Source organism: Lagenorhynchus albirostris, chromosome 3 (assembly GCF_949774975.1).
Source record: "Lagenorhynchus albirostris chromosome 3, mLagAlb1.1, whole genome shotgun sequence".
Classification (NCBI taxonomy): Eukaryota; Metazoa; Chordata; class Mammalia; order Artiodactyla; family Delphinidae; genus Lagenorhynchus; species Lagenorhynchus albirostris.
In genome coordinates, this window is record NC_083097.1 from 119,064,814 (window position 1) to 119,088,265 (window position 23,452).

A 23,452-nucleotide genomic window follows, 5' to 3' on the forward strand; every position below is an offset into this window, starting at 1 on the left:
GGGGTCTTAGTTCTTAGATCTTAGAACAGGGATTTAACTGGGGCCGTGGCAGTGAAACCACCAAGTCCTAACTACTTGACCACCAGGGAATTCCCTCTTTTCTCTTTTTAAATGTCATTTTTTAATATCATTTTAAATGTCTGTGTATTTCTACTTTATGGATATAGTATAATCTCCTTATCTAATCTCCTAACTTTTAACATTTAGAGTATTTCCATTCTTATTTTTTCGCTGTATTAAAGAACTTGATAGTTTCATACATAAATCTTTGTCCCCATTTAATAAAGTCATTTCCTTTGAATAGAGTCCTTGAAGAGGAATTATACTTAGTCAAGGGATATAAACATTGTTAAGGGCTTTGGGGATGTCCTACCAACCACAGACATTTGTTGAGTTCTTTCTGTGTGAACAAGTGACTCTGCTTGGCTTTGGCATGAGAGTGCTGGGACTGGGGGACAGAGAGATGAGAAAGAGATGTGGCCTTATGGAGTTTGTGTGATCTCTTGCAGAATGTTTGTTTGGTCCGTGCCAAAAAGTCCTTGAAATTTGGTCCTGTCCAAAACTTTCATTGAGAGATTTGGTCCATGATTCGTTAAATGGTACAAACATTTACTTAGTTAAAATTTTATTTACATTATTTTTATTGTAATTCATGCTGAATTTTGGGTTTCACATTTATTCTTATTCATTCTTATCATGAAGTTTGTCAGGGTTACTCTTAAGTCATTGAGCAATCTTTCAGGTGTATATTGACTGATTACTGGTTTTATAGTCATTATATGTGTAAACAATTTCAGTAATACGAATTTGATTTTGTTGGTATTGTGTGGTTGGTGGCTGTATTTGAGTGTGACTGCCAAGAGCCTGGGTGCTAACTTGTTGATTGCTTTGCTGTTCATCTTTTAGTATGTCAGTAAATCTCCAGATTGAGGTATGGTGCACTACCATCAGCTCTTGAAATTTGCTGTGTCAGCACAGCGTTGTTCGTCCTGTGATTGCCATTCAGTACTGACACATATATATTCCGAGTTTCTGGTGGAAATCTTGGAGCTTCTAGTCATCTTCTGCCATGCCTTCCATGAGCGTACATTTTCTCAACATAAACCATTAATTAGGTCACCTAACTTTTCTTTTGCATCCCTCACAGTGCTTAAAAGTTTCATTTACATCTTCCAAAAGCACAAATGGGAGTCCAAACAACATGGATGACACTTATGGGTGTTAATTTCCATTGTTGTATGCTCGCGTGTTAGACCCGAAGAAGATATTTTTTGTCACAGTGATTGTGAAAAGTGAAACAAGCATCCTCTCACTTGTGCATTTGTTAGGAGTAGTCTAATCCCATTTATATTTGCAATTCTGAAATCCATCATGCGCAGTGAAGGGTTAATGTTGAGATTTCTTTCCCTTGCAAATGCAAGTACCTTCTCATATGTAAATCTGTGTCTTCTCACCTTTTCATCATTAGTGCATGAATCAATGGCATAGTCTAACCCACTGCTACACTGTGCACAGTAAATAACTGAGTGAACTGTGTTGGTGCCCCCTTGAAGGTGCCATTATGGATAATGTGGGACTGGCACTTAAATATTGTCGTAAGTTATGTAAATAGGAATTCTGTCGTCATCTTGAGCACAGGGATCATGCATAAGAAATGGTTTTCTGCGTCTGGTCACTTTATTATATTCCTCTGGAGTTTGAATTCCATGCATTGGGTTTGGGTTTGAAGTTGGGTTTAAAGGTTAAAGTCTGCTTTCAATTCTATTTACTTGCCTCTTTAATGAGTTTCTTTCTCATAACATTAATAGGACCTCATCAACATGAATATCATGAAGAGTTCTTAGAAGTACCTGTGATAGTGTTGCGTTTGGTTCCTCTTCTGTGTGTCCTTTTAACCTATTCAGGGTTTTCCTTCCTTCCCTTTAGCACCAATGTTGTGCTGCTGTTTTCCTGTCCCATCTTGACTGATTGTAATGTTATCCGAATCCCGACTAGTCGTACGTCAAGCATTGCAGGTTCTCCTCTCCAAAGTGCCAGTGCCTTTTAGTCCTATTTCTCTTAAGGAAATGAAAATGGTGACAAAAACCATTATAATGCAGCATTGGCTTTTCTATTGTGAGTATACTATTTCTGCCATATTTTGGTGGAATTTTCAAATAAAGATGTTACATTGCCAAGCAGCAGAAGAAGGGTTATTATTATTATTTTTTTTTCTTTTGCAGCTGTCTGACCAACGGTCAGTGGTTTACTGGTAGGGGAAACCTTACTAATGTCTTATGGATTCGACACCTGATTTGGTCAGGCTGAGTCAGCCAGTAGGTAGGCACTAGCTGAGGGTGTGGTGGTCCCCACCAATTGACTGATAAGTGTGGGAGTCACACCCACTAAAACCTCTCTAAATGGTGTCAGACATTTTTGTGGGTACTGTGTTCGTACCTCCATAGGGCACTGATTCAAGGGAAGTATTGCCTCTTAACCCTGGGTGATGGGGTACTTGTATGGGAGTTAATTAAATGCCTGGTATCCCCCTCATGGTGACTCTCACACCCAGACCTCTATGTGGTAGGAGACAAGCAAGGTACTTTGTAAAGTGTTTACACTTTACATTACACTTGCCTCCCGTTTTCCATAGCAGCTTGACCTCTTTCTGTGTGAACAAGTGACTCTGCTTGGCTTTGGCATGAGAGTGCCAAAAAGTTCCTCTTTTCAAACTCAGCTCTTATTGAATGACCCAGCCACATCCATCCAAATGCCTAGTAACAACATGTTAACGCACCATACATCATGAGATTCCATCCTCAACTTGTCAGTCATCCTCTGTTCATTTCTCTAACAGTAGGACTCTTCCTGGCTATGCATAGTTAATAGAAATCCTGCTCTTTTGTAGGATTTGAACCCTGACCCATCTACCCAACCCCACGTGGCATTGCCAGCTAGACTACTGAGGCAAAGAGGGTTATCATTGGCAATACAGCCTCAATACAATTATTGGACCAATAAGACACGGCAGTATTTTTTTATGTATTAATCCTGTAAACCAAAAGTGTAAGTAAATGTTACGGGCTATTTGAGCCCAGGGACATTTTCCAAGCATTGGTGTTTTTGGCCGGGCCAAACATCAAGGACCATGTAGCATGGACCAAATATACTCATGGATTCTCTTTTTTAAAAAATAAAATTTATTTATTTATTTATTTATGGCTGTGTTGGGTCTTCGTTGCTGCATGCGGGCTTTCTCTAGTTGTGGTAAGTGGGGGCTACTCTCATTGCGGTGGTTTCTCTTGTTGTGGAGCACAGGCTCTAGGCGCAAGGGCTGCAGTAGTTGTGGCACACGGGCTCAGTAGTTGTGGCTTGCGGGCTTAGTTGCTCCGCAGCATGTGGGATCTTCCTGGACCAGGGCTCGAATGTCCCCTGCATTGGCAGGCGGATTCTTAACCACTGTGCCACCAGGGAAGCCCGACTCATGGATATTTTTGATAGGACCAAATTTCAAGGAACTTTTGGTGTGGACCAAATGTCTTAGTGGATGTTTTGGACAGGAGCAAATGTCCACTAATCATGTGACCTACCAAGGGAGACATACCTGTGAGTGCAGAAGCTCTGAGGACCTTTTACTTTGGAAATGATTTATACAATCTTTCTGAAATGCATGAAAATTTCAGCACTTGAATATCTTGACCATGGCATTACAAAGTTTCCTGGGGTTTCAGGATGTCTTTAGATTCATAAATGGGTCATGTTTCTGGCAAGGAAGAAACATGCTCATATTTAACAGGTGAGGTTCAGTTTTTAAAACTGGACTTGTGTGTGTTATATCTTCTCTGAGGAAATTTTGATCAACAGATAAGAAATTGTGAGCATGATCATTTATTTCCTTTAGCTACATACCTTTGCTTCTCAAAGAGAGGCTTATTTTAAACAAAAATGGAAGTTTAGTACATATCCAAAAAAGTCCAAGCTTCAGGATTGCACGGCTTGATTATCACAAAGTGAATGCACCCGTGTAATCACTGCTCAGGCCAAGAAATAAAATTATCAGCATCCCATAAAGCTCCCATCCCATCCCTCCTCTCTTAAGGTAACCACTATTGCTAAGTTCCAGCAACCTAGCTTTTGCCTGTTCTTGAGTTTGAGAAGTTTGAGATAATTTTTGAATTGAGTTTCCACAACAAGGTAAAATCCAGTTAGTGTACCTGTATCCCCTTATCTCTTGCTGTACAACCAATCATCCTAAACCTTTGAGACTGAAGGTGACAATGGTGTCTATTCCGGCAACTCAGTAGATTGGCTGGGTGCTTCTCTTAGCCTCTCCTGGGCTCACTCATGCAAGTGTGTTCGGCTGGGTCACAAGGCCTCTACCATGTGGTCTTTCTTCCTGGGCTTCTCCATGGAATGGCAGTCTCAGGACAGTGTTCCAAGAGGGCAAAGGTGGAAGCTTCAGGTCCTCTTGAGGCCTAGGCTCTGGAGTTCATGCAGCATCAGTTCCGCCACGTTCTGCTGGCCAAAAGGAAGTCACAGGGCCAGCCCAGATTCAAGGGAGTGGAGAAATGGACTCCACTTCTGTATAAGAGGAATGGCAAATTCACATTGCAGAGAAGCTTGCGTTAAAGATCTGTGGCCATTTAACCATGTGCCATACTCCTGAAGAGTGCCATTCCTACTGTGTAGACCAAGATTATTGTTAGTAACAGAACTTTACTTACAACATTGAGGCTCTGGTCCCCCTGGTCCACAGGTGAACACTGTCACTTGTTAGAGCAAAGTAGCCTGGGGCAGGTGGGGCGTCAATTTTATCTTCCTCTGATAGAAAAGGATTGGATCAGAAATAGAAAGAAGTGCTTTTAGGGACTGACTTTTTTTTGAACCAAGTTTGAGCTTTATCACATCTTTTCTTTATCTTTTCTTGGTATTTCTTTCGTGGTTGAGGTGGCCTGTGCCTAGCTCATGAAGTGATATAAAGCTAATGCTTTAACAGCACACAAGCTTTTCTGGATTTTAAATAGGTGTTCTCAAAGCGCATGGCATTTTGAACCATCAGAGGTAAGATTTGTGGTATAGAGACCCCTTCTCTTCTCTTCTGGCCATAGACTCCCAGTGTAAGAGAGTATCAAGGAGGTCTTATTTATTTATTTAACTCCTGGGTCCTGGAATCTGAATTAAAATGAAATATTCAAGGTAATATCAAGGCTTGATGCAACAAGAGGCTCTGACTCATAAAAATACCCAATTTGTATGTTACCCAATAGATGCTAATGGGTGATTTTCTTTGAATTGTTTTTACCCAGGTGTCTTTTTAGAACTGAGTGAAGGGGTGTTTTGGGCTTGATTGGGTGATGACAGTAGCAAGAGTGGGTCCCCTTTGTTGAGCCTTTTCTATGTTCAGGGAGATTATTGAGCTCAGTGCTTTACTTTCATTGACTCATGGAGCTTTGGGGGACTAAAGGAAGCAACTTATGGTTAGCACATGGTACAGAAGAAAAGCCCAATAAGGGCTGGCTAATAACACAATGAGGTAGGCAGTAATAGCTTTCATTTAATTGAGCACTTGCTGTGATCAAGGCTCTTTATTTGTATTCACTCGTACAGTCCTCACAAAACTGTTTAAGATTGGTTCTCTTATTATACCCATTTTGCAGATGAGGAAATCCAGGCACAGAGAGTTGAATCACAGAGCTAGTTAATGGCAGAGCCAGGATTTAAGCCCATGCTGAGTCCAGAGCCTTGGTAGCCATTCATGCTTCTCTCAGGAATGGAACCCTTGCATACCTTGACATGATGTCTGGATTGTTAGAGAGCGAAGGCAGGATAACTGACCCTGTTGCCAGACCCCAGCCTCCTCTGTTGTTGAATTCCAGGGCCAGGCACCTTAAGTCACAAGGCCCTGAACTGACATGCCAAGTCACTGCCTCACTCGGTTAATGATCTCTCTGGGGTTTGGCTTCTCCCTGAATCTAGGGTTCATTCTTAGCCCCTGGAGAGAGGTGCTGGCTTCCTGAAAACCTGAGAGCCTTCTCCTCTGTGATGAACGAGTCCTATAGATCATTTACAACTTGAAAGAAGTTTTCCTTCCTCCCAGTACTGGAATTCAATATAACACCTGTAAAGCAAGAGCTAAATGCCCTTACCTGGGTGTGTTTATTAGGCCACCTTTTCTCTTTGCTCTGTTTTGGGCTTCAGATGATACTGAGTCTCTTATGCACCCAGTCTGAAGTAATCACCATGGTTTTCATTGGCATCAGTGGGTGTTTTGACACATCTCAAAGGCATTTGTTTTCACAGGAGTTGTCCCTGGGTTACTTAGAAGAGTGAAGATTGGAAGAGAATTGCAGGGAGCCCCCATCTTTAGTCTCCCAGCAGAGTAGTTTGAAGATGTCTGAAACTGAACAAATATAAAGAAGACTTTATGGCACATTTTTTGCTTACCTCTTTCCCAATTTAGAAAAACTTTGGGTCAGATACCATGTTAGGCATCTCACATACATTAGTCCATCTGTTCTTTAAGACAGGTCTATGACGTCAGTGTTATTGTGCCCATTTTACAGATGTGGAATCTGAAGGAAGATGATGTAACTTGACCCAGGTCAGATAGGACGTATCCCATGTGGTGCTGGGATCCGAACTTGGGGTTTTCTGATTTCAAGTCCTGTGCTTTTTCCTTGCGACTTACCCCAGGCTACCTGTCCTTCAGACACCCCTTTAAATCTCGCACAGAACAAATTTGGAAACCCAGTGTTTGTATAAACCCATTCTCTGGAACTTGCCATAGTGAATACTTTTTCTCCTCCTCCGTACCAGCTTTACGTTTTCCCTCTGAGTCCCCAGGATGAAGTAATGAAGTTTGGAGGCGAGAGGCCTGGGATTAGGTTCCCTTTAAGTTACTTGGCAAGACAAAACAAAAGAGTGGACATCATGAGAAACGTTCCCATTGTATCTCTAAGCGCGGTAGAGGATACTCTGTCGGAAAGTCCTGTTCTTCCCGTAAGAGCAATTAAGAAAAGGAGGGAAGATCTTGGTGAAATACTATTTGTTCACCCTCTCCCGCCGACCAACCTCAGTGCTTGTGTTCACTTCTTTGCTCTCCTCTTTTCCAACCTCCCTTGCAGTTCCTCCTGCTAAAGACATCATTCTGACCTGGTATCTTGTTTTTTGAGCTTCATTTGAGCTCTTTTGGGATGATAAGAAGACCCACTTTTTCTGCTGAGTTCCCAGCTGGCCCACTTTCTCTCCTTCTCTGTCCTGTTCTTGTCCTTTGGTTCTTTGCAGAGCTGAGGAGTATAGGCATTTACCTTTAATTCTCAATGGAGCAAAACAAAACAAAAAAGAAATGCAAAGAAATGAACTTTGCAGTGAGACGGCCAAAGGCATAATGGTGTAAGAACACAGGTGTCGGGTCAGGTAAACCTGGGATAGAATCAAGGCTCTGCCACTTACTGGCTGTGTCACCTCAGGCAGTTATTGAACCTCTGACGGTTGTGAACATTAAAAATAATTGAATGAAGCATCCCAGGCAGTGGTCTTGCACACAGTGGGGCTTAATAAATTAGAGCTCTTAGCTCACTTGCTACAAATGCACAAAACAAGGGGTTATCTGAGGTACTTGGTTCTAGTGGTCAGTGGGATCAATTTTGAGAAGGAGGCACCTTTGGGATTACCTAGTCTGAAGCCTGCATTTTATTGAGACCCAGAGAAGTTAAGGGACTGTGTCCCAGCTGTAGAACTAGTTAGAGGCAAAGCTGAGACTAGAAGCCAGAACTCTGACTCTGAGCTTATGCTCTTTCTGTGGCATCATGACTGATTTAGTCCAGATATTTACACAAGCATCTGTAGGGTAGGGTTTGTTGGAGTCACCTGTGGGGGTGTTAAGAAAGCAACTTCCTGGGGCTTCCCGGGTGGCCCAGTGGTAAAGAATCCGCCTTACAATGCAGGGGACTCAGGTTTGAGCCCTGGTCAGGGAACTAAGATCCCACATGCCGCGGGGCAACTAAGCCTGCGTGCCACGACTACTGAGCTCGTGTGCCTCAACTAGAGCCTACGTGCTGCAAACTACAGAGCCCATGCCCTCTGGAACACTCGTGCCACAACTACGGAGCCCGCACGCCCTGGAGCCTGCACACCACAGCTAGAGAAGAGGAAACTCGCACACCACAACTAGAGAGAAGCCCGCACACCACAACGAAGAGCCTGCACACCGCAACGAAAGATCCCGCATGCCTCAACAAAGATCCCGCATGCCTCAACAAAGATCCCGCGTGCCTCAACGGAAGATCCTGCATGCCTCAACGAAGATCCCGCGTGCCTCAACGAAGATCCCGCGTGCCGCAACTAAGACCCAATGCAGACAAAAATAAATTTAAAAAAAGAAATAATAATAATAATAAAAAAAAGAAAGCAACTTCCTGGACTCCATCCCAGACTATTAAATCAAAATCTCAGGAGGTGTAGCCAGGGATCTTCCTTTTAACAGACACCTCTGATGATCCTTATACATCTTATGAGTTTACAGTTTTATGAGTTGACTATAAATTTGAGCCTCATGGTTCTTGTGCTGTAATAAGAGTTGATACTTACAGAGTTATCCCAAAGCATTATGGCTTCAGTCATAGGAAAAAATCGTCATCTACTGATGTTAACGTTAGTAATAATGATGCTCATGGCAGCCGCTGCTTATGGAGTACCCACCCTCGGCCAGGTATGGTCTGAGTGCCTTTGGGCACTAAGAACAGTGTCTGGCATATGGTAAGCACTTTATAAGTGTTAGCTATATTAACTCACCCCCTTGAGGGTTATTATTATCTCCATCACAGGTACAATAAACTGATGTACAGAGAAGTTAAGTCACTTGCTCGAGGTCACACAGCTGCTAATTGGTCGAGCTGGTACTTGAACTCATGTATGTCTGATGCTGACACCCATGTGGGATCATGTAAAATGCATGTAAAATGTTCTTTCAATAAATAGTGAAATTTAAAGGCTTTTCCTCATTAGAAGAATATCCTTCCAAGTTTGGTTGATTAAAGTCTGCCAAAACAGATCTAAGAGAGCTCTCACACAGGTAAATAATCCCTATTCTGTCCTATTCAAAACAGAAAAGTTCTGGAGTAAGGCTTTTCTGAGAGTGAACAAGCTGGTAAAAAGAGCTTGTTCAAAAGGGAAATGTTCTCACTTTCCATTCTGTTCGTGCGAATGAAAATGGACAGTGAAGGGGGAAAGTGGCAGCTGGCCGAAGAGCCAGACTCAGCTTCTTTGAGTCCAAAGAGCTCGGAGACCGGAGAACTTGGAAGAGCTTTGTGTGCTGTGCAGTTCTGTATTTTTTCTGCTTCTTGTTTTATGACTTTTCTTGACCCAGAGATTTTGGGATCGTATATTTGTATGTAAATATACACTGCGTGTGGACTGAAGTGTTGGTCCCCCCCCACCCCCCCATTAGGACGTGGCGGTGAGAACTACAGATGAGGGACTCTTATTACTGATTTGGTATATTGTTCCAGCTACGGTGGCTGAAAAACAAACTACCTCAAAACTCGATGGTTTTAAAGCAACGAGGTTTATTTTACTCATGGATCTGCAGTGTGGGCAGGGCTCACTAGAGACACCTTGTTTCGGCTCTCCCCAGCGTCATCCAGGGTGACCTGAGGGCTGGGGCTGGAATCACCTGACTCATTGGCCCACTCACGTGTCTGGCACCTGGGCTGGGAGGACCAGAACAGCTGAGGGTGGGAGCAACTGGTCATCCCTTTATGTGGTCTCTCTGTATGGTCTCTCCAGCTCCACAAGGTGGCTGCGGGCTCCCAAGTCACGTGTCAAGGCCAGGAGGGAGTGCACACCGGGCAGATGCCATCTTGGCTCTTGATCTCGCCTCTGAAGTTGTGCAGTATCGCTTCCGCCATGTTCTTTTGGTTGAGGCTGTTGCAGTGGCCCATTTGGTTCAAGGGGAGGGGAATGTAGTCCCACCGCTTAATGGATGAGTGCCTGTGTCTCACTCATCATAAGAGTAACATGTGGGTTGGGCTGTGTTGGTGTGGTCATCTTTGGAGCATATAATCTGCCACGTATATGTTGACTCTGCTCTTGCTGAATAGGCTCATTCAGGGCCTGGGCAGTTTATTGAGTCCCTGTATCATCATGGTTAGTGTGATTTATGAATTTGCAGTTGTTACAGAGGCTAAGCTTACACAGTTTTGGGGTGGAACCTGAACTGAGTTTACCCACAGCCATGTGAATATATGATGGGGAGGGGCTGGCAGAGCTTTACCTCATCATGGAGGAATAATCCATAGATTACTTTTTTCTCTCAGGAAGGAACAAGCCCATCGTCTTTGTTCAGAAGCCTAGGCAACCTCACAAAGCACGTAGTTACTGTTAAGTTCCTTTGACAATTGTTTAATGGGGCCAAAAATGTTCTACATGCTTGTGAACAAGGCAGACAAAGCTCTACTCTTATGAAGCCCAGATTCACTTGGAAAAGATGGACGGTAAACAAGTAAATGGATAGAAATTTCACATAGTTACAAGGTTCCTAGGTAAACAGATGGGAGAGCCCGGGGTGAGTGGTAGTTGCCATGATATTATTTCAGCCTCGTTAGTTGGCCAACAGAGTCAGCAGAAAAGATATCTGTGGAGTTTCACATAGCCTTCTTCTTGGGCTCCCCGTATACATACTCCATTCATAAGCTGGGAGAAAAGTTTCAAGGAATGGCTAGGGTAAGCGTGGGCTCGTTCACAAAATCCTAGCATAATAGTTGGATTAGCCACCCCTTTAACATCTATCCTGCAAGTTTTTTCCCTTCTGTTCCCCTCTAAGAAAAGGTTCAATAGAGGTAATTTAGGAACATAAAAAGAAATGTTCCTTTCACACGGTAGATAGTAAACACATGTAATTCATTTATTTTCCCTGAGACTGAAATTGTGAAAAGTCGTAAGAACAGATTTTATAAACGTATGAAAACTGGATCCGTAACAGTTTATTTCGGGAGGTTAGTAACGTTGGAATCTATCTTTTACCGCATGAGGATCTCCAAGGGCTCACTCTGAGCCCAGGTCTGATGGAAACTATGGATTTCTTGGCTCTGCCTGAAGCTTGTCCCATGAGGGCACGGGAGCAAGAGTTGTCAAAAGTCTGACTTCATCTTGGCTTCCTAGTTTTGGTTTCCCAGTTTTCCTTAGTATTTTGTTGGAGAGTAGTTGCTAAGTGACAGATCCCTCCGGCTGGAGCAAAGGAGATGGCCAATTGAAGAGGGTGTGAGTCCTGTTGAAGGATGACCTAGGAACAGAAATCCAGAGAGAGAGAGAGAGAGAGTTTCATTTCCAGAGGGCGGTACCGTTGCAGAATTTCCCACGTTCATTGTGTCTACCTCTCCCCACTGCTCTTGTGATCTTTGCTCTCGGTTTTGGGGTTCATAGACTTTTGCTGGCTTGGTCAGAGCCAAGCAAACCTCAAGTCTGGTGGTAATTACTGGAGTGAGGTGGCCTGGTGTACGAGAGTGCATTTACCCTGGTAGAACATTGTAGAACTCTTCAAGGGGGAAAGGGCCTTTAAATGGGAACATTTGGTTCAGATTATTTTGATTTGTGTTAATGGGTGGGTTCCAAAGTCATGACTTGCTTTGGGAAATCTAATGGAGAACACTTGCATGGTATTATGTGTGTGCTTTTTTTTCAAGTGATATTTCCTTTCCATTCTTCTTTTCCTTATTCTAGAGACACTCTACTAACATTTTGGAGTTTTGTTCTCTTGGGAGAAGGCATCTTTTCTTGAAATTGTTCTTGAGAAGAGAGGAGTGTGGAACGTTCTGCATATGTCGGTCTGTGCGACAGAAGATTCATGGTCACATCCTCCTTTCCCTCATGTGTTAATATCCTCACCTCACGTATACTGTGTATTATTTAAGCCCCTCTCTTGTGTGCTTCTGAGCATAACTGATGCTTGCCTTGGTGGAGTTTATCTTGGGTTCAGTACCTAGCATAAAAAGTATTTTGGATTAGGATAGAGTGGAATAAGTAAGTTCCTCACTTTCTGGAAGGACTAGGAGAAGTAGATGTCTAGAGGCCCCATGGGTAGAACCCAGTATTTTATCTGAAAACACATAGTAGTAAGAGCAATCTCTTTTGTCACCTACTAGCCCTATGACTTTGGACAGGCTACTTCAACTTTCCAAGGCTAATTTCCCATCTGTAAAACAGGGATGGGAATTATCTCAAAATTCCATGCATTTTGAGGCTTAGATGAGATAATATATGTAAGGGACAGTGCAGAGTATAATTATTTAATAAATGCAGCTGTTATTGTCAACAGTTGTTTTTTGTGTGGAGGCGTCATCGATGGTGCTAGAGTTGGTATATTCTGGCTGTGAAGAGTGGGTCCAACTCATGAAAATTATCTTCCTTGAAGAATTACATCAGTTAGATGGGTTTCTTGTAGGGATGAAGGGGCTGTGAGTCAGAGGTGTCCCAAACCTTTGTTCTCCCAAGCCCTTGTCCATCCAAATCCTGGCTTCTTCACCTGTTGGCATATCTGGCTCAGAGGTGGAGCTGCCCCACCTTTGAGAACTTCTTATACTTACTGTCTGTTTTTCTTTTCAGTATCTGGAGAAGCCTTCCATGGATATTCCCTACCTCCTGTAATCACCCTGGAGGTTTCCAAGACCTCTCTGCACCTCAGATGATGTCGGAGAGTTGGCTCTGGGACCCAGGCTTGCTCCCAAGTCTTGCTGGCTGCCGCAGCTGGCTTCCCTGGTTGATCAGTGCTGGGAGCCAAAGCGAGGACTCTCTTTCAGCAGCATTTGAGCAGAGTTCAGGGATACAGGGAGGTGGGCTCATTGAAGCCAACAGTGTGGGGTTCATTGACATAAAGATGGCACCTTCGATCACTAGGACATGCGATTTCACCAGATTTTAATAATTACAATGATGCCGTACCATTCATGAATGCTTACTGCATCCCAGATGTGCACGGAGTAGTCGTTTATAATCCCCATCTTTCCAGCAAGGAAATTGAGGCTTTTGGTACTGATGTAACACACCCAGCTTTCTGTATACTTCCTTACGACTTCTTGTTTCTTTCCTGACATGTAGAAAATTTCTCAGTGTCAGTGTGTGAAGACAGGAAGGATGGGTGTAGTGGAAAGATTGTTGAACTGTAAGTCAGGTTCTAACCCCCGCCCCCGCTTCCCTTCTGCCCTTCCTTCCACCCTTCCTTCTAGTTTGTAAGATCTGGGGCTTGGCCTGGAGAAGGTGACACTGTGATGTGGTGACGAGGATCCTGAGCCCTGGCCTCAGACGCTCTTGGGGTTGCATCCTGGTTCTGCCATTTGCTCATCCAGGGGCCTTGGGAAGTGGTATCCTCTTCTAAGCCTCCGTTTCCTCATCTGGGGATGGTGACTGTCATTTTCCCCTGTCGTGGGGACTGAGTGACGTGACACATGGTAAAGCACCTGGTAAGTATCATTACATGTGAACTAAAAATTAGAGATCATTTTATGTTATTCTCTTTTTCTCAGACATTCTTGTTTTCCCTTAATGAGTTGGTGGTTTTAAAGCCTTTTGTTGAGGGGAGTATCACAGACTTTGTTGAGAGTCTGATGGATGTCTGGACTGTCTCCCAGGAAAGTACATGTTCACCCCAAATCATATTCAGTTTCAGAGGATTCAGGCAGGACCTTCTGAAGCTCCTTGTCTGTGAACTCCAGAAGGAAACCCTCTCAGACGATTGTGGCCTCCTTTCCGGAGGGACCCTGCCTTATCTTCCCTCTGCCCCCTGGTCCTTAGCTGAGGCTGGGGTGCATGGAGCAGCCCTCCCTGAGGACTGGGGGATGGGCTTTCTTTTCCTCCTCCACTCCATCTGCTAACAAGCAGCCTCCTGCTTGCTTGGCCCTGGAGTTGCTGCCCAGAACACACACCAGCAATGGCCTTCAGGAGTGAGCTGCCCGGGGAGCAGGAAAATCAGTCTTTGTCTTCCTGGCTGGCTTATTTCAGGGATAAGAGAGGGATGAAGGGAGAGGGAGACCCTGGGATTCCAGGAATGACCAAGCTCCTGTGTATTGATGGCCTGCTGTGTGCCAGGAACTGTCCTAGGTGCTTTGCAGTCTTTTTTTAAATAAATTTATTTATTTTATTTATTTTTGGCTGTGGTGGGTCTTCGTTGCTGCCCGCGGGCTTTCTCTAGGTGCGGCGAGTGGGGGCTACTCTTTGTTGCAGTGTGCGGCCTTCTCATTGCAGTGGCTTCTCTTGTTGCGGAGCACGGGCTGTAGGCGCGCAGGCTTCAGTAGTTGTGGCACGTGGGCTCAGTAGTTGTGGCTCGCGGCTCTAGAGCGCAGGCTCAGTAGTTGTGGCGCACAGGCTTAGTTGTTCCGTGGCATGTGGGATCTTCCCGGACCAGGGCTCGAACCCGTGCCCTCTGTGTTGGCAGGCAGATTCTTATCCACTGGGCCACCAGGGAAGTCCCTTTGCAGTCATTTCTGATCCTCACAAGAACCCTACCAGGTGGATGCGGCGGCTCTCTCACTTTACAGATGAGGAAACTGAGGCTGAGAGAAGTTAACTGAGCAGGGCAAGTGGCAGAGGTGGGAGTTAGGTCCAGTCTGTCTCAGTCGCGGAGTACCTCTGGGCCATGCTGTTCCCCGAGACAGAGTCATCCTCCGGGTGACTTTGCTATTGATAAAGGAAATGCTTTTCCTTCTGGGGCCCAGACATCTGCAGATGCCGGCTTTGTTATGGGCTCTAGATGGCCTTCTCAGTGCTGAACTGCAGATGTGTATTTTTAGAAAAGGAAGAGACTTCTGTGTCTGCTGTTCATGTACAGAGGCGTATCAGTTTCTGAAGACTAAAACCAGCTAAAGCAGCCAAGTTGTCTGCCCTGGTTGATGTCCAAATGCTGGTGGCCGATCTCCCAGCTGGCTGATATTTGCTGTGATGGCTTGAGGGGCAGGACTGACACTCGGGTCTCTTTTGTTGATAGACTGAGCGCTGAGTCCCCGAAGGGATCTGTGTCTGCTTTCTCCCGAGTCTGGGCTTGCCACCAGCACAGCTCTTGGCATATCGGCAGCTGGTTAGGCGACATCCTTCTCTTCCATTTCCCTGTTTGCATTTTCCCCTTTCTATCCCCACCCACTGGTCTTTCCCCCTCTGTAAGACCAGCTGCAGTTCTTGTTATTGTCAAAGAGGTATAGTTCGTGTGCCACACTGAGATTGGCCACATAATTCCTGTAAAGAACCATGCACTGGTTGCTTGGAGTGCACGGGGCCAAGCTGCCATTCCTGGAAGCAAGGGCAGTGCAGGGCGATGTTGGGGTCCCTCTGTGTCCCCATTGTCTGCGTACGTTTATAGCTGGCAGACACCAAGTGCTCCTTACGTGCCAGGCAATGGCTCCGTGGAGTATCTGTCCACTCCTCCCATCAGCACTCTGAGGGTAGCTCTGGGATTATCTGGATTTTCCAGATGAGAAGAATAAGGCTTGGATAGGCCCATGCCCCGCCCAAGGTCACATGCTGGGATAGTGGCTGCACTCAGGTGGGAGCTGAGGTGCATGCGTGTGTGAGGCGAGGATGAGTCAGCTCAGAGCAGGAGGAGGGTGGGGTGTGCCACCCTGAGGCACGTGTCTTGCTCCCGGGAGGCTGTCCTTTGGTGTGGCACAGGTGAACCAGAATTCCAGGTCCCCTGGAGGATTAGTCTTGTTGACCTTCTCTGCCCTGACAAAGAGGATTCGGATGGGATTTCCCTCCAGTGGGGATTTCATCTTAGGGAGGGCTGCAGAACTGGGCCTGCTGCTCCTGGGAGGTGCTGTGTCTTTCCTGCTCACCCCGCTGCTGTCACCTCTCACACCGTTGCCCCTTATAACAATGCATTGGAAAGAGGCTACATTTTGTGCTGCCCTGTGCGGGTCTATATATAGAATGTTAAGTAAGCACTTGTAAGATGCTTCCTTCTCTTATTTTGGTAGTTCAGCTGATGCCCTTCATTCTTTTCATTTCATGCATTCATTTATTCATTCATCCATTATCTGTTGATTAGTATGATTAAAGCACACACATGTGCCAATAGCTCTCCCTTAAAGGATGCTACCTTTCTGGGAACAGAAAGACCCAGAACCAGTCAGTGTGCTAAGGCCTTTTCCTGTATTATCTCAGAACAGCCCTGTGAGGTAGGTAGGAAACTGAAGAAAAGAAGGGCAGTAGAGCCTAGTGATTTAAGAGAGGGCCCGGGTGGAGGGCTGCCAGAGTGGGAACCTCTGCTCTGCTGCTTGCCGTCTGTGGACTTGGGCAAATCGCTCAGCGTTTCTGATCTTCTGTTTTCTCATCTATGAAAGGAGGATGACAGTGCATGCCTCATAGCATTCTGAGGATCAAATGAGGTAATGTTTGTAAATTTCACATTTCTCTGGTACATGGTAAGAACTCCCTAAAAGGTGTCTACTTTTCCTTTTATTATTTTTAGGTATTCTTATCTCCTTGTTTTAAAGATACAGAAACTGAGCCCTGGGGAGGCTGTCCCAGCCCAGCCCAAGCCCAGGTCACAGTGAATACTGCAATGGACAGTAACATATTAATTGCCATTACATGCACAAGTAGAGTGACATGAAGAAGTTCAAGGGAGGGGAGTGACGCCTGCTTTGTGTGGGTGGAGGGGAGAAGCTGCAGTCGGGCTGGTGTGGCATTGGGGTGGACTTCATGGAGGAGATGGTATTGGACGGACTGGTCCATCTGGATGAGAGGAAACGGGGAAGTTAAACATTGTTGGTGGAGGGAACAGCAAGGACAAATGCTCAGCCAGGAGGATTGGGTGGTGTGTGTGTTTGGGGACCCTGGGATCCCTCTGATTCAGAAGAGAGCAGGGCTGTGTAAGCCCCAGGAGGGTGGGGCCTGGGCTGGGTTTGTTCTGACCTAAAATAGTGCCTGCACCTGGGAGGGGCTCCATATAGAGTTGTTCAGCCCAGCAGAATGGCAGTGTCTGGAGGGGGTGGAGTTTTACTTGGTGAAGGGGAGTGGCTTGGGAGAAAGGAATTTTGAACTTCAGTTGGAAAAGTTGATTTCTGCCCACAGTGCGACCTGGGACTGTTTATTTCTGCTGTAGAACGCCAGCACTCTCAGCCGCCTTACTTATAAACTGTAAGTCACTCTAGACACTAGTTTTGATTTTGCCTGGACTGTGAACAGATACTCCCTGAGCTTTTCGTCAGCATTCTGATGGTGATAGAACATTACAGGACTGGGTGGCCACCTTTCTTCCTGGGGTCATTTAAATTTGAGACCATGGGACCTTGAGCCAAGTAAAAACTTGTTTGAAGTAAATGTCGTGAGTGGCCCTGTGGTTTTCCCAATCATGTTTCCCTCCTTTACTCTCTTCCAGTTTTTCCTTATTTTTTGTGGTCAAGTTCTCACCGTAGGTAGTTCTCAAGCCTTAGCTCATCAGCCAAGGTGAATGCTTCTCGCTTCATGTAACGTGGGGTTAGAGAAAGCTCTGTTGTGTATGTGGTGTGGTTGCTACCTAGGTGAGCACTTCGTGAAAGAATCTTGCCTACAGTGATTTCTTTGCAAGGCAAAGAATTACTTTAGTTTTTTTGTTTTTTTAACATCTTCATTGGTATATAACTGCTTTACAATGGTGTGTTAGTTTCTGCTGTATAACAAAGTGAATCAGCTATACATATATCCCCATATCTACTCCCTCTTGCATCTCCCTCCCTCCCACCCTCCCTATCCCACCCCTCCAGGCGGTCACAAAGCACTGAGCTGATCTCCCTGTGCTATGCGGCTGCTTCCCACTAGCTATCTATTTTACATTTGGTAGTGTATATAACTCCATGCCACCCTCTCACTTCATCCCAGCTTACCCTTCCCCCTCCCCGTGTCCTCAAGTCCCTTCTCTACTTCTGTGTCTTTATTCCTGTCCTACGCCTAGGTTCTTCATAACCATTTTTTTCCCTAAGATTCCATATATATGTGTTAGCATATGGTATTTGTTTTTCTCTTTCTGACTTTCTTCACTCTGTATGACAGACTAGGTCCATCCACCTCACTACAAATGACTCAATTTTGTTTCTTTTTTATGGCTGAGTAATATTCCATTGTATATATGTTCCACATCTTCTTTATCCATTCATCTGTCGGTGGACACTTAGGTTGCTTCCATGTCCTGGCTATTGTAAATAGAGCTGCAATGAACATTGTGGTACATGACTTTTTTTTTTTTTTTTTTGTGCAGTACGCGGGCCTCTCACTGTTGTGGCCTCTCCCGTTGCGGAGCACAGGCTCTGGACGTGCAGGCTCAGTGGCCATGGCTCACGGGCCCAGCCGCTCCGCAGCATGTGGGATCCTCCCGGACTGGGGCACGAACCCGTGTCCCCTGCATCGGCAGGCGGACTCCCAACCACTGCGCCACCAGGGAAGCCCTGCATGACTCTTTTTGAATTATGGTTTTCTCAAGGTATATGCCCAGTAGTGGGATTGCTGGATCGTATGGTAGTTCTATTTTTAGTTTTTTAAGAAACCTCCATACTGTTCTCCATAGTGGCTGTATCAATTTACATTCCCAACAGTGCAAGAGGGTTCCCTCTTCTCCACACCCTCTCCAGCATTTATTGTTTGTAGTTTTTTTTTTTTTTTGTGCAGTACACGGGCCTCTCACTGCTGTGACCTCTCCCGTCGCGGAGCACAGGCTCCGGACGCACAGGCTCAGTGGCCATGGCTCACGGGCCCAGCTGCTCCGCGGTGTGTGGGATCCTCCCGGACCGGGGCACGAACCCACGTCCCCTGCATCGGCAGGCAGACTGTCAACTACTGCGCCACCAGGGAAGCCCTGTTTGTAGATTTTTTGATGATGGCCATTCTGACCAGTGTGAGGTGATACCTCATTGTAGTTTTGATTTGCATTTCTCTAGTGATTAGTGATGTTGACCATCCTTTCATGTGTTTGCTGGCAATCTGTATATCTTCTTTGGAGAAATGTCTCTTTAGGTCTTCTGCCCATTTTTGGATTGGGTTGTTTGTTTTTTTGATATTGAGCTTGCATGAGCTGCTTGTAAATTTTGGAGATTAATCCTTTGTCAGTTGCTTCATGTGCAAATATTTTCTGCCATTCTGAGGCTTGTCTTTTTGTCTTGTTTATGATTTCCTTTACTGTGCAAAAGCTTTTAAGTTTCATTAGGTCCCATTTGTTTATTTTTGTTTTTATTTCCCTTTCTCTAGGAGGTGGGTCAAAAAGGATCTTGTTGTGATTTATGTCATAGAGTGTTCTGCCTGTGTTTTCCTCTAAGAGTTTTATAGTGTCTGACCTTACATTTAGGTCTTTGATCCATTTTGAGTTTATTTTTGTGTATGGTGTTAGGGAGTGTTCTAATTTCATTCTTTTACTTGTAGCTGTCCAGTTTTCCCAGCACCACTTATTGAAGAGGCTGTCTTTTCTCCATTGTATATTCTTGCCTCCTTTATCAAAAATAAGGTGACCATATGTGTGTGGGTTTATCTCTGGGCTTTCTGTCCTGTCCCATTGATCTATATTTCTGTTTTTGTGCCAGTACCATACTGTCTTGATTACTGTAGCTTTGTAGTATAGCCTGAAGTCTGGGAGCCTGATTCCTCCAGTTCCGTTTTTCTTTCTCAAGATTGCTTTGGCTATTCGGGGTCTTTTGTGTTTCCATACAAATTGTGCAGTTTTTTGTTCTAGTTCCGTGAAAAATGCCATTGGTAGTTTGGCAGAGATTGCATTAAATCTGTAGATTGCTTTGGGTAGTATAGTCATTTTCACAATGTTGATTCTTCCAATCCAAGAACATGGTATATCTCTCCATCTGTTTGTATCATCTTTAATTTCTTCCGTCAGTGTCTTGTAGTTTTTTGCATACAGGTCTTTTGTCTCCTTAGGTAGGTTTATTTCTAGGGATTTTATTATTTTTGTTGCAGTGGTAAATGGGAGTGTTTCCTTAATTTCTCTTTCAGATTTTTCATCATTAGTGTATAGGGATGCTGGATATTTCTGTGCATTAATTTTGTATCCTGCTACTTTACCAGATTCATTGATTAGCTCTAGTAGTTTTCTGGTAGCATCTTTAGGATTCTCTATGTATAGTATCATGACAGCTTTACTTCTTCTTTTCCAATTTGAATTCCTTTTATTTTTTTTCTTCTCTGATTGCTGTGGCTAAAACTTCCAAAACTATGTTGAATAGTAGTGGTGAGAGTGGTCAACCTTGTCTTGTTCCTGATCTTAGTGGAAATGGTTTCACCATTGAGAACTATGTTGGCTCTGGGTTTGTCATATGTGGCCTTTATTATGCTGAGATAAGTTCCCTCTATGCCTACTTTCTGGAGGGTTGTTACTTTAGTTTTGAACACCTGTGCCCTAACATATGATTCTTGGGGAAGTTTTTATCATTGGGTTTTCCAAGAGCAAGATTGGAAGCTCTTTAAAACAGGGATCTGCTCCCTCACTCTATGTGGTCCAGCCATGGCTTGTGGGAATTAACCAGTGGATTTCTGATCTCTGGGCCAAGCAGTCCTTCCTTTCCTCCTGTTTGGTTTCTTGACCTTATCAAGAAGTAACTGTCAGAGGATAAATATTGGTGTGTTATGGATCCCAGGAGCAGTTAGTTATCTTTGCACTAAAGTGATTTTAAGCTGGAGGTAATGCTCCAGATCATCTTTTACTGACTGTCTCTGCTGTGATATTTATCCCTTCCATGCTGATTCCATTCCCAGCTCCAATTTGATTTAAAAAGAATGGTTTTATCGGGACTTCCCTGGTGGTGTAGTGGATAGGACTCTGTGCTCCCAATGCAGGGGGCCTGGGTTCCATCCCTGGTCAAGGAGCTATATCCCACACACATGCCACAACTAAGGAGCCCTGGAGCTGCAATTAAGGAGCCCTGGAGCTGCAACTAAGGAGCCCTGGAGCCACAACTAAGGAGCCCGCCTTCTGCAACTAAGACCCCACGCAACCAAAGAAAGAAAGAAATAATTTTTTAAAAAAGGTTTTATCACCATCTTCTCTGAACCACAAACAACACTTTAAAGGGAAGCAAAGGATGGGAATGAAGATCTGCAGTTTTAAATAATGTTATGAAAGATTGAAACCATTAAGAAGACAGGATAACTTTCATCTTAGTGGAAGCAATTCAAGTAGGTTTTCATGGTGAGTAGGAGTGGACTCTCCACTCTGTTGTTTCCTCATCCTTGAGCGAGACAGGTTCTCATACAAAACAAGAACAAAACCAACTACAAACACAATGACCAGAAATCACAAGACTTCAGAGCAGGTGAAGCAGCTGCAGCCGCATCTTTTCTCTTCCCTCCCAAAGCACTCATGTTTGTGTTGGCTTGTCTTCCAGAAAGATGAATGGTGCTCAGGAAGGAACGTGTGTTCGTTTTCAAATATTACCGCCATGTGGTTTCTGAATAGCATATGCTCTGTGGTTGGAGACACAGTTAATCAGTAGAGAAGATGGTCACCTTCCTTTCCAGAGAAAACCTACTGGTGCTCTTAAAGCTCTCCCTCTTTCTTGCAATCCTGCTCCCTCTCTGGACACTTGCTCTGTTACTGTAGTGCTCAGTGCGTCCTCCTTTCCCCCCCACAATGCATCATTAGACTCTCCTCCATTTCTAGTGGCATATTTTCCTAAAGTTAGGATAAGCACTTGTTCTAGAGGGTTCTGCAGGTTTTCTGCACAGAGGCAGGTAATGCTGGGTTGAGAAATATTAATGAGAAACAAAAGGGTCTTGTGAGTGAGGTAAGCAGTAGGGCTAAATGTTAGAGGACCCTTTACCAGGTAGGGGCTCAGAGCAGCAGGAGGTAGTTTGGAAGGGGCGGGTCTCAGATGGGAGACACTTAGCCTTTGAGGCATTGTGGGATGTTCACAGGTGTTAGTGGGTATTGTCGAGGGGACCCCATTGTCTTTTGGAGACATGGGACCAGCCCTTTGCACACTCATTGCCGGACTCCTCTTGATCAATGTGTCTGCTGGCCAAGGTAAAAGGCCTTCTTAGAAAAGAAAGTGTGGCAGGATCTGGATTCTTAAAGCCATCCTTATATCTCTCACGACATTCAGAGAGTTTGGTTTCTTCATGGAGGCTGTCTTAGAGCAGATTTATCTCATTTTTCCCTGAATGACTCCAATGATAGGAGTTGTGCTATTAATACAGATGCCTATGACTTGTCATCACAGGGGTTTTTATCATTTCACACATGCATTCTCACATGTTGATGCATTTTTGGCTCCTGGCTGCATGTGTACTGCCAGCAGTTGGATTGATTTTACATGATCTGGTTGAGCCCCTGGGTGAGGGCTGATGGAAAGTGTCTTTGATCCAGTGGAGGTCTGTGTTCTGTGTTCCTCTGGACTCTCTGTCATCGTTATAGCTATGATCTCTCCCAGTAAGTTTGTGTCTTACCTGTGCCTTTTTTTTTTTTTGATATTTACTTATTTATTTGGTTGCACCAGGTCTTAGTTGTGGCATGCATGTGGGATCTAGTTCCCTGACTAGGGATCGAACCCCCCCCCCCCCCCCGCCGCCTTGGGAAAGCGGAGTTTTATCCACTGTGCCAACCAGGGAAGTCCCTTACTTCTGTCTTAAAAGACCAACAACAGAAATGTTTACCAGCCAGAAAGCCTTGGGTATCACTCTGCCTGTAGCCAGGGAATCGAACTGTTGTCTTTCCATGCACCATTGAGCCCTTCTTTTGGCACAGAGAGATGTCAGAGTCAATCTCTCTCTCGAAGAGTCTTGCTGCTCTGAAACCTGTGACCTCCCTCACTTCTCAAAATTGCCTTTGTCAAGCTCCAGAGGTGGTGGAAGTACTAATGGGGGAGTGTCAGAGAATCTGCTTAGCAAAATTTGGACTGGAAGAATAGCTTAGACTATAAAGTGGCTTTCTGGGGCAGTTGATGGGCAACTTATCCTTTCACGCTATAGCTTAGATTTTAAAATTGTGGGATCTAGAGCCTGGCTCTGGGTTTATATCTTGGTTCTGCCACTTAACTGGCAATTTTCCCATTTGTAAAATGGATTTAAACAATAATACTTATCTTAAAGGGATTGGGGGAGAATTAAATGACGTAATACCTTTAAAGCACTTAGGGGCTGGGCACATAGTAAGCTTACAATAAGTTGTTGTCTTTCATGATGGTGAAAATTCTTCAGAGTAGCCTTAACTCCGTGTTCTGAGAATCTTGCAAGTCCTTCTCAGTATGTAGACAGCATTCTGCTTGGGTGTGCATTTGTAGGAAGCTACAGGCTCCAGGAGAGCTGGGTTATATATGCGTTTGTTCGTCGTATAATGGAGAACACAGGGGACAGTATCTGACCTGTAGTAGGTGTTTAATAAATCCTTGTGGAATGAATGAATGAAGCTGTGAGCAGATCAAGAACAGGAATATGGCTGGGTGGGATGTTTGGGGTAGCTAAGTCATTTTTATTAGTTTGTAGCTACAGGAACCTTCATCATCCTGGAGATCATGAGAGGTAG

The 23,452-nt window shown here is 44.6% G+C and overlaps 1 protein-coding gene across 13 annotated transcripts in view; it reads left to right on the plus strand.

Annotated features, from left to right (window-relative positions):
• ARHGAP26 (Rho GTPase activating protein 26) overlaps positions 1–23,452 on the plus strand; it is a 543,304-nt gene that overhangs the window by 64,115 nt on the left and 455,737 nt on the right. The window contains exon 1 of one of the 13 annotated variants that reach the window (XM_060143881.1): positions 21,034–21,121. The exons of the other annotated variants lie outside the window; for them this stretch is intronic. The gene's annotated coding sequence lies outside the window, so the exon portion shown is untranslated. Of the gene's footprint in view, positions 1–21,033; positions 21,122–23,452 lie in introns of those variants that run through there. 13 annotated transcript variants of the gene reach the window in all.